This window comes from Anolis sagrei, chromosome 4, assembly GCF_037176765.1.
Source record: "Anolis sagrei isolate rAnoSag1 chromosome 4, rAnoSag1.mat, whole genome shotgun sequence".
Lineage (NCBI taxonomy): Eukaryota > Metazoa > Chordata > Lepidosauria > Squamata > Dactyloidae > Anolis > Anolis sagrei.
In genome coordinates, this window is record NC_090024.1 from 198,776,364 (window position 1) to 198,788,378 (window position 12,015).

General features: G+C 39.4%; 1 protein-coding gene across 9 annotated transcripts in view; it reads right to left on the minus strand.

Annotated features, from left to right (window-relative positions):
• The window catches only part of LAMB3 (laminin subunit beta 3), a 68,356-nt gene that overhangs the window by 38,820 nt on the left and 17,521 nt on the right, over nt 1-12,015 (minus strand). Inside the window, exon 1 of one of the 9 annotated variants that reach the window (XM_067468073.1) lies at nt 2,092-2,158. The exons of the other annotated variants lie outside the window; for them this stretch is intronic. The gene's annotated coding sequence lies outside the window, so the exon portion shown is untranslated. Of the gene's footprint in view, nt 1-2,091; nt 2,159-12,015 lie in introns of those variants that run through there. 9 annotated transcript variants of the gene reach the window in all.

Sequence of the window (12,015 nt, forward strand, 5' to 3'; positions counted from 1 at the left end):
GTGTCTCATTTACATGATGTATATGCCTGTAAAACATATCCATTATACCCCAAAATAACATAACCACAAAAGCCAGATAAATCCAATACAGTTTATTCACACTGCTAAAAAGAAGCAGAACAAAGGTTTTGCTGAGGATTAATTAACGGTTTATTGTCAATGGAAAAAGAAGTGGAATTTAACTCATAGGAAAAGGAGAAGCTTGACTGTGAGAAAAACTCCATTCGCTGCCATAGTTATTTCAGCGCTATTGTAGCTTAAATGTGTCATATGAAAAAGCCCCAAATCTTCAGAAGCAGAAACCTGCTTGCTATAGCGTATACCTGGAGAGCACAAGCCCTCCCCATCTTGTGTAATTGCCTAAAAAACTTTCTGCCGTATTTTTCACAAGCACAAGCAGTGAAGTCATGGGCAAAGACTGCAAGACTAAACACATTCATATTTGTAGCAGGAATGTTTTATCTGGCTTAATCTTATCCAAACTCTTTTGGATTTATTATCAAAGCTACCCCACCCTATGAGCTAAGCTACAGACATACTAGACAGCCTTTCTTGTACCTGTGCAGAGTAAATCCACAGACAATAAATACATTTTGGTACAAGATTCAGAGCAAAGATCTAAATTCTAGATGGTTGTCTATGACCTAGCATCCCTTTCTGTGTTACAAAGAGGCAACACTAAACATGTGGATGGATTTGGCAAGGCTAGAATTTCCACATGTGGATGGATTTGGCAAGACTAGAATTTATACACTGCTTTCATAATCCATACAACATGGACAATTATTCCAAGCACCAAGTGCAAGTGCCATAGATATTTTCAGATGTTACACTTAGTAGTATGCTGAACATGGGGTTTCGAAGGGCCCATCTACATTGCCACGTGATGTCTGACAGTGATTGCATTTCCCTGGGGCATCCAAACAACATCCCAAATTAATGCAATATAACTCAGCATAAACCTATTACCTTGGGTTTATCCTGGGTTAAAAAGCACCAGAAAAGTTCTGGATCTTCCAAGAAATTCTGTACCTTTGCTGGTGCCGTCTGGAATTACCATGTGCCTGATGGCAGTCTCCACAGCTGTCCCGCCCTCCATGGGTTCTTCGGTTTTGGGGTGAAGTGGGATATAGGAAGCAGAGGGTGGTACATGCCCTCCCATGCAGACAGCAAATAGGCACAGGTAATTGTATGCTCCTGCCACTAGTAGCTGCTAAATGCAGCACAGATCTGCATTTTAATGCCAGTTTGTGTCACATTTTGGCCAGTGTGGAAATGCCTTAAATACAAACAGTTCACCACAAATTTTCCCCTTGTAGGAAGGATAGAATTGTTGGCCTATGGCCGTGATTGGGAAGAAACTGTAAAATAATAAAACCTGACTTTTTTTATATATCTGGGAATTTCAAACCTCTAAACACAAGGTTGCCTTCGTGCAATATTAGAATAAAGCTACTCAGCATAGTCTCTTTTGCTCTTCAGCTTGCTAATTCCTGAATAGGGTATAATTGTGTTCTAGTTTCAGTATGGTGACTGAGGCAGAAGATGAACAAATTGCTCCCATTACTGATTTTGTATTACCATTTTTGTGCCCACCTACATTTAGCAAAATGAAAACTGCCACAAATGTGGCCAAGCAACATCAGAATGTTATTAATGAGGAAAACCAGGAAATCTAGAAGAGGCTAGAGTATTTTGCTTTGGCCTGACTACTGGGAAAGAAAAGATTTTTATTCTCCTCTTCCTTTCTCCTGTGTCCAATGAGTGCCAATGACTTTTGTTGCTGTAAACTCAGTTTATTGTAATGGAAAGAAGCTGAGAAAAAAGAGAGAAAGTGGGAAGAGGTGCAAGAAATTAGGACATTTTGAAGGTATCTGAAAAAGTGGGATGACAACAGATTAGTCAGGACTATCCCTACCAAATAGGGTATGAATTGGAAGGTATGAATGTTTTGTGTTCCTCCCATTTCAACACATTTCTCTGAAGGAAAGATGAGAAAATATGTACTGAAACTACACTGTCTTTCTCTCATGCTGTCTCCAAAAACTGTAGCCCTTCAAAATCTTGTCAGTTTTGCTCAGTCCCACTTACTGTGTAAAAGGTCAGCTGTGATTTCAGCAGTCTTGCATGTGTTCAATTCAAGGTTGCACTCCTCTGAAAGAGCAACTTTGCCAGCTGAATTGTGATACATCAATGCTTGGACCCTGAAATATTTGGACTCTGACTATTTCACGAGGCAGCCCACTGCAGTGTTGAAATCTTGCACTCTCTTTTTTTTTTCATTATTTGGAAATGCTAAAATTAACACTGGAAGCAAACGTACAGGCTGTCTGCTGCACTGAGCAAATTGTGTAATGCTGCATTGCCTAAGAGGAAAAATTTGGCCATTATTGAAATAGTCGTTTGGAAGAAAAGGTGTATGTCTTAAAGTTCCTCAGGCCAGAGTGAACTATAGACCAGACAAATGAAGCTGGGGTCTTTTTAGTTGGCTTTGATCAGGATAAAAAAAACCCACCTGCCAAACACATTGGATATACTGACCATTGATCATCTGCATGAAAAAGAAATGGATGAGCAAATTGCTTCATGTTTAACTTCTGCATTTTTGGGAATAAGAGCAGACAGAGGCTTAGGGCCCTTCTACACAGGCCCAAACCCCATGATAGATAATGGGTTTACCTGAGGCATCCAAATGACAGGTAAACCTAGATTGATCCAAAGTAAACTAGGTTTTCCCAGTTTACTTCAGATTAATAAAACACCTCAACAAATCCAGAAAGTCCCAGATCTGTTGAGGTACTGGGCTTGTGGGGATTGACTTCTGGGACCACGTTTCATGATTGCAGGAGTCAATCCTCACAGTTATCCTGGTTATCCTGGTTCTTCAGGCTCCTAGAGGCCAAAGGGGCTGGAGGGTGCCATGCCCTCCCCTCCTCCAGCTATCCATTCTCCCCCCCCCCCACAAAAAAAAAATATTGAAGGGACTTGGCATTAGCGCAGGCCCCTCTGCACAGTTCTCCTGATGCTTGAAAATGGCCCATCAGGAGGGGGAGCAGGAGGAGGAAAATCCCTCCTCCCCCCACCTCCTTCACTGCCAGCAGGCCTTTCCAGTGAGTGTCTTGGGGATATGGGGGTCTGCGGGGATCTAGCCACCTTCAAGGGAAAGGCCAGGGTTATGGGAGAGAGTGGGAAATGAAACCCTGGAGAAATTGGGTTTTTTTTTTTAGCCCACTTCCTCTTGGATTTTAGTTAAGTGTAAGAAGGCTCTTAGAGATAGACTCTGTGGTCAAGAAAATAGGTATACGTATCTGGGTGTTATTTCATAGCATAGAAGCCATGACTCATCAGAATACAATGTGTGTCATTGAAACAAGATATAAAATGGCATCGCATCCAAACTGTGGAAGAAATAGTAGCCTTATGATAGAGATAGTTGGGTCCTAGAAATTCTGCTGATGCAAGAGGAAGCATGAGGTTTACTGGCAAAGAAGTCCAGGAACAGTCAGTGTAGTCTTCTTAGAAGTAAGCACTTCTTAGAGAACATAGACCACTTGTGAGTAAGACATTAGACTGCAGCTAAGAGACATGCCTGTAGGCAAAAATAAGCTGAGTCACAATATGCTGTTTTGTTGACCCTGTTTGCTCCTACAAATGGAACCAGGAAGGTCCCATGAGAGAGATGTATTTGTGGGCTATCTCATACAGTGAAATTCTTTCCTGATGTCACCATCTGCCTGTTTCTCCTTCAGTTCTTTATTTAATCAATAGACCTCTATCTTTTATTCTACAAAGGTTGGTTCTTGGGTTAGTGCTAAGTCCAGGAGGACACCCAAGCTGCTGATCTGTATCTTCAGAGGGAGTGTAACCCTGTCTAACACAGGTTGCACCCCTATACCCTGATCTGCCCTACAACTGACCAGGAGTACCTCTGTCTTGTCAGGATTAAGTTTCAATTTTTTCATCCTCATTCAGACCATCACAGCTTACAGGCACTGATTCAGAGTCAGGATGACTTCCTTAGCTTTTGGTGGAAAGGAGTGGTAGTGTCAACTACATACAGATGGTATCAAATCCCAAAACTCTGGATGATCTCTCTCATGTAGATGTTAAATAACATAAATACTGAACTCTGATGGACCCCACAGGACAAAGGCATGGGTCCCCCAGAATGACCTTCTGAACCTGACCCTCCAGGAATGAGCAGAGTGCCACCTAATCCTACTGCCACCTAATCCCACTGCTGGTTGATAGTATCAAAAGCCTCTAAGAGGTCCAGGAGAACCAACAGGGACACACTCCTCCATCGAATTCTCTGCGTAGATCATCCACCAAGGTGACCAAAGCCATCTCAGCCCTGTAGCCAGGCCTGAAACCAAACTGCGATGGGTTTAGATAATCTATTTCATCCAGGAAACTCGCGAGTTGCAAAGCCACCACACCAACGTTACAGAACCTTGCTCAAAAAAGGGAGGTTTAAAAAAGGTCAGTAGTTGTTAATCACAGAGGGTCTAAAGACAGGTTTTTTTTATTGGTTTCTACAATATGTGTATATGTATCTACACATATGAATCAGTATGTAAAAATGTTGTGCAGATTTGTACTATTATTCCGGTGGTGTACTTCTTTGCGTCTCTCTCTTCTTTTTGTTTTGTTTTTTTTTGGGGGGGGGGGGGGAGTTGCGATGCGTAGCTGGCAACTCTGTGTATGGATATTTGGATCCTGAGCCATATGCACATTTGGACATAACTCCCTTTCAAGAAGATGAAGATGAGTCAATACCCTTGAGGGAAATCTGTGTCAAATTTCATGTCATGGTTTGAGAAAATGGATTTTCATAGAAAAGTCCATGTCTTATTTGAAATGTATCTATCATTCATGCTTTCTCATTTTCAAGTGCAATATAAAATGAAGTTTTCTCTTGTGCTAACATCACACTACATCATAAGATCTCTAGTCTTATGATTTCTTCAACAACAAATATTTTGTTCAGTTGCACTCAGCCAGGAAACCACCCATGTTTCTAGAAAGCATGACTAGAATCCAGATTGAGCTTTGTATTAATGCAAAGAAAGTATCAAAACTTCTGGTTATAACAAATTGGAAAAAAAACTGTGAATTTCATTAAGAACTCCCAGTTTACCAAGTAATATTCTAGATCACAAGACAGAGTTCTCTGCAACCTTAGTGTTCTGAACATTGTTGTTAGTGGTTCCTTGAGAGATTTGGGGAGAAACCTCTTTCTTTTTTAACTGAAGACATAATTTTTATGTAGGAGTTTCCTGGCATTTATTTCAAAGGTTCCTCTAGGTTTGTGGTGCCGAACCTATGGTGCTTGCCAGAAGAGGCATGCAGCACCCTCTCTCTTGGCACACTTAATAAAATACACAAATTATTATGTTATTGTTGTTGAAACTTCAAATATGTTATTGTACAACAGGTTTATTACTTATATACACAATATAAAGGAACAACTTATCTCTATCACAGATAAATGTCCATGTTCATGTAGATAAGCATAATAGTCCAATCTGTCTGATGATTTGAAAAGTAACTTATGTGACTTTTCAAATCATCAGACAGATTGGACTATTATGTTTATCTACATGAATATGGACATTTATTCATGATAGAGATAAGTTGTTCCTCTATGTTGTGTATATAATAAGCCTGTTGTACAATAACATATTTGAAGTTTCAACAACAATAACATAATACTTTGTGTATCTTAGTAATAGATCTCTGTGTTCCATATATTGATACCTAATAAAATACCAATGTTACTTCTGTTGGGAAGTGCAAGAACAAGGGTAGCAGTGGAAGTTTGCCAGCTTCTGAACTGACAGATGAAGGTGTCCTTTTAACAGTGATTTGATCTACATTTGTTAGCAAGAGATAATATTTAGCTCCAGGTCATGAAAAACAACACTGCGTATCTGCCAAAATCACAGAGGAAAAATAGATTGGGGCATGTAGCATTGTTTTCTTTCTTTCTTTTTCCTGACCAAATGGTGTTCATATTTCTGTGGCATTTCAAATAAATAAACATTTTAAAAGGTCATTTGAAAACAGCTGAAAATATTTCTCCTTTATGTAGATAAGTATTAAATTTCCAAATGAGTATTCAAGAAGGCACATGCACACTTCTCTTTGTATACACTCTCACTCACAAACACTTTTATTTTTAAAATATATATATGTGCTAGAAAATTGGAAGTGAAGTCTTAAAACAAGATTCTAACTTCTTATATGTCTGGACTGATATGCTTTTCCTAATAGTGATGCAACAATGGGGAAAGCTTCACAAGCTGAACTTCTACTAATCACGGAGCCCTGAGATGCATTGGAGTACTGCTGTAAAATGCATAGGAGTCCTGCTGTCACAGAACAAGATCCAAAGATCACAGTTACTTCTGAGTAAACATAAATGGGACATCGCCATCCATGAATAGTGTATATTTCATTAGGTATAATTAGTTGGGCCTTTGCCACCAGATAGATATTTTCTGAAATCCTTGTTGGCACTAAATACTATCAGCTGTCCAGTGGCGTGAAAGACACAGTTTGTGCTATTGACCTTGTCTGATACTTTTTGCATTAGCCTGGCAGTTTGAAGCTAGGAAACGATAGGAATGCTGGGAACAGACTGTGGGAGCTATCCTTTCCTCTATCCCTTTGCTCAGGTCTCATAACTGATGGGAAAGGGATTGAAGGACTTAGGAATTCCTAGGGAATATAACGTTCGAGGAATTTGTTAAGTCTTCCAAAAGAACTTTATGGTACTTATTAGTGGAACAGAATCATAATAGAGTTGGAAGAGACCACATGGGCCATCTAGACCAACCCCCTGTCATGCAGGAAAAGCACTTGAATATGGTGTGTGATACTGCATAACTATTAGCACTTGGAAAAATGGAGAAACAGAGCACAAATTTGGATAGGAAAATTATTAAATGCAGACTGTGCAAGATTATAGTTGCCAGTCTAGTAAATCATTATTACTAGTGTAATCAGTATTTACTAGCCACATTAAAATCAGCTTAGGCAAACATATCCATTTATACACACACACACACACTTACTTTCTGGATTGCTCTCTGTTTTTACAATCCAACAAAGACTGGGCATGACAAACATAGTCACTCAAACAAGTATTTTGCATGGTTTGTAAATCAACATGAGCACGTGTCAAGGTGAGAAATATAATCATTAACAGATGGAAGAATGTGGCATTTCATCCCTTAACAGAGCACAGTGTTAATGTGAGCTAATATTGGGGCTTTATATAGAGGAAAAGGCTGTGTGTTCTTTCAATAAGATCATTCTATACATCTCTGTAGAAAATCAAATATAAGACAAAGCAAATAACTGACTGTACTTCCACAAACAAAACGGGGAAACAATTAATAAATATTGGGTGTACCTTACTTGGTTTTTTGTATAGAACTTTCTTATCCAAAGTGACATTGGAAGTAAAAGAAAGACACTACTCATGCAGACAATATTAGGTTGACAGACTGAGCAAATATATACACAACCGCTACCAACTTCTCACAACATTTTATAAACAGAGAGATGTGAGCATACATAATAAACCAAGGCCAATGCAGCCTTCAAGCTTCCTCTAGCATGAAAAGCCCATCATGTACGTATAAGAAACGCTTAAAATATATGTGGGGCATTCAGGGTCATTTTTTTGTCTTCTTGTCCTTTAGTCCAAGGCTGTCAATGATTATCTGCACAAGATGGACCCTTACATCCATGCTATTCACAGAGATGTTCACTGCAGGCTATGACACAAATATCCAACAGGAGTTGAGATAGTTTTTGAGCTTCAAAAAGAAAGAAAGGATGAACACTGGATCAGGAACTGCCAAAGAGAAATGGCTTGAGTCTGCTTAGAACAAGGTCATCCATTAAAGCCAGGTTACACAAGACTTTATTTTTATTTCCCTAATTCTGATATAAATATAGCACCTAGTCTCAGTATCAAAGAAAGGCCCAAAATAGAACTCTCACCTCCTTCTCTGCACTTTAATCTACTCTGTTAAGTAAGAAGGCTGGATACACTACGTACTCTTGAATTCCCAGGTCCCAAATAAAGAAATGGGTTATATTTAAAAGTAATGCATAGTTCCCTTTGATGCATTAGTTTGAAAGCCTCAATTTTTCCTTGAAGTTGGAGAATGACTAAGTAAAATGTCCAGATTATTAATATTACATAACACATTTCATTATCAGTTTTAGTAAAATATACTTTTCACTCATTTTCCTTTATTGTTTATTCCTGCAGTTTAACAGTCACTTCATACTTTCCACCTTGGGTAATAACAAATATTAGATTTCTCCATATCCTTGCCAGAGATGTTCTGTATACATTTTAAAAGCCCAGTGCAATAACTGTAACGTTTGCACCTTACCAGTCCCCTTGCCCATTATCCCAAGAACACTAAAATCTGTCCTAGATCAGACTAGAGGAACATTCCAATATTTTGTTTCTACAGTAGTCAGACAAATGTCTATCAGAGGCCAACCTGCAGGAAATAAGGCTAATAGGAACCTTCTGCTTGTATGCCCTAACAACTGGTTTATAGAGCCATGCTGAAAAAACCGCCATTGTTAAATGCTGGAATTTGTTTGATCCCCATTAAACCATCCTTGGGCCCATCCAGACAGTCCCTTTATTACAAAAACTTCTGCAATAAAAAGGGGGCTATCCAGATGACTTTCTGGCCAACGTGCAATTAATTCACCACAAACCAGGAAGACCCTGGTTTGTGGTGAATTAATTTGATAGTGGATTTATTCTGTGCCTTCTTGGAAGGTGCTTCCAATGTCTGGAATGCAGTCCAGACACCATTCTCACAGTTTTCTGGACTAAATTAGTCCGGAAAACTGTGGGAATCCCACCCCCTCCCCCAAAGCCCTCAAACCCCCTTTAAAAGTAAAGAAAACTTACCTGGCCTCCATCACTGTCTTGCTGGAGAACTCTCGGCGCAAAGAAATGACATGCCAGGAGAGAGAGGGGGGAAGGAGTACCCCCCCCCCCGCGCTCTCCTGGTGTGTCATTTTTACGTGCCGGGTTTTAGGGGTTTTAGGGCTTTGGGGGTGGGGATTGTGGTGTCCCGTGCTGTACTGGGAAGTCCCAGTACAACATCTGGATACCTACCCCAGCAAGCAAGCACTTTCTAGGGTATTTGTGAACAACCCCCCAGGAACATCCATGTTTTTTAAACATGGATGCTCCTGGGAGAAAGGGCTGTCTGGAAGTGCCCCATGTCAGCAGCCTTCAATACATTCCACTGTTTAATTCTGTGTTGTGTGAAAAAGAGCTTTCCAAAATTCCACTTAATTCAGTGACCTGGGTTCTAATATTATGAGAGAACAAAAGAAGAGATGTCTTTTATCTGCCTTCTCCATATTATGTAGAATTGTATACATCTCTCCTTTGCTTGTTTTTTTCTGTCCTAAAAAGCCCCAGGACATTCCAATCTTTATCGTTTTTGTCTTCTCCTTTTCAACATATTTTTCATCTTAAGAATAATCGGCACATTTTCCAGCCTTTTGAGGATGTATTTCAGGGCTTCTCTAAGTCCTCCAGTGCAATTCCATGTCCCAAATATAGTCAAAATATTGAATTTGCTAATGTGTACATTTTCAATTATCCACTTGGGGATCTTGGAACATATCATGCTATATACTGTTCCAAGAATAGTCCCAACTCACAAGTCTCAGAACAAGTAAGGAAAAAAGGGATGGGGCGGAGGGCCAGTTAAAGAACAGTCCAACAACTGAATAGTTCCACACTCTCTGGGGCTTCAAATTGTTTGTTATAACTTAAATGTTACATCTCCATCATAATCATGACAACTATGGGCCCTTCCACACAGCCCTATATCCCAAAATACCAAGGCAGAAAATCCCATATTAGCTGAGTGTGACCTCAGATAACCCAGTTAAAAGCAGATATTGTGGGATTTTCTACCTTAATATTCTGGAATATAGAGCTGTGTGGAAAGGCACTATGACTGAGGTCCAGGAATGTTAAGCACCTGGTACTGCTGATTTTGTTTAAGGATAATAGGAATACCCTTCGAAACATTGTAGAACTATGCATCATCCTTGCAACTCTTTGATCCTGTGTTTGTGTCCATCTGAACAGCCCGCATTTTCTTACAGGACATATACTGTATCAGGGAAAAACAAACTAATTCAGGTAGCATTATAAGACTGTGGTATGTGAAAGAAAGAACTGCTCTCTGAATTATGCAATGACACTTTCTAAATCACATCAGGCAGCAACACAAATGACCAGCACCAGCAAGGCATAGCACAAGCAACAGAGGGATAAGTTACACACACACACCGCCCCCATTAAGATCATGGACTAATTGTACTCTTGTGCCACTTCACTAGCTATAATAAATACTTATGGTATTTATCCCACTACAGTAGAAGTGAAAATAGTTCATTTTTCCAGATATTATTATATGACAAGTCAGAGTAGTGTGCGTGTATGTACTATCCTACAATGTATGGTATAGTTTACTTTTTGTCCCAGTACTTCAGGTTAATTATTTATTTATTTGTTTGTTTGCTTTACTTGTATACCGCAGTTTCTCAGCCCAACAGGTGACTCAACGCGGTTTACAACAAGGATAAAAGTCAGACAAAGATATACAATTTAAAACCCTAATAGCATGGTATACAATATTAATATAACAATAAACAACACAATACATCTCATAACTAAAGTCGTGATCCAGTTCGTCATCCGTTTTTCCATTCCTGTATCATAACATTCATTGCACTGTTGGTCCGAATGCCCGCTCAAACATCCAAGTTTTTAATCTTCTTCGAAACACCATTAGTGAGGGGGCTGATCTAACCTCCATGGGAAGGGCGTTCCACAGTTAAAACATGTGGAACATGTTCCACAGTTAAAACATATATTCTCTCTCACCTTTTTATCTTCACAGCAACCCTGCAAAGTAAACTGTCCTGAGAGCTAGTGGCTTCATGAGCAAACAGGGATTGAATTTGAGTCTCCCCAGACCATATTCATCACGCTAAGCTAGTAGTGAGAAACATGTATCCATCCAAAGGCTGTTGGATTGCAATTTATAGCACATATATGAAATCTGGGAGCTGCAGTTGAAAAATGGATGAATGTCTGTGTGATTCTCTCCTCTGTCCTACAATTAAAATTTAGGCACCATACTACATATCCACATAATCATGGTTCAGCTAAGTGTCATGGCACTTAGACTTAATTAATAACTCCTTGTATAGTATGAATAGAAAGTTTCTTTTGCCATTTCAGAGTACCCATGCAGGCTACTAGAGATGCCAGACCAAGCCCCAATTAAATGAAAAGTATGTTGTTGGCATATTCCCAGTTTGCAGAAGTGGGGAAACAACTGTCTGCAATCCTGTCTCAAGTAGCCTCAGAAATGTTAAGACTGATCTTAGCTCTGAATGTCATAATCATTTCAGATGCCTCTGGAGTGGTCAGATTCACTGTCTGATTTATAAGCTGATATTTTTAGGAGGTGTCATGCAAGGAAACTGGCATAGACTGTTTATAAGTAGAGGACTTTGCTGTTTAATTGGCACTATAACATTTTACTTTACTGGCTGGAACACAGATTCATGAGTTGATCTAATAATAAAAGTTTTTATTGTGATACCCTTCAGAAAAAGTCACATGTGTGCAAAGAGCATTTGAGAACATCAAGGTATCAGCAATGGCAGATACGTTTTGTACACAAACCATTACTCAGTGTGATACAGCCGAGTACCTTGATTCAGAGGGCACATGCAGGAACTCTATATATCAAGCACTACCATAACATGAATTTTGAAAATTAGATCTCAGGTGTTACAAAGAATACAAAAAAAACCCCTCTTGGTTACTTGCCTGAATGAAAAAGAGATTCCAGCTCACAGGACTAATGCTACTATTTGACAATGAACAATAACCTCATGCCAAAGATGCTGAGAAGTTGCAGGAATTCT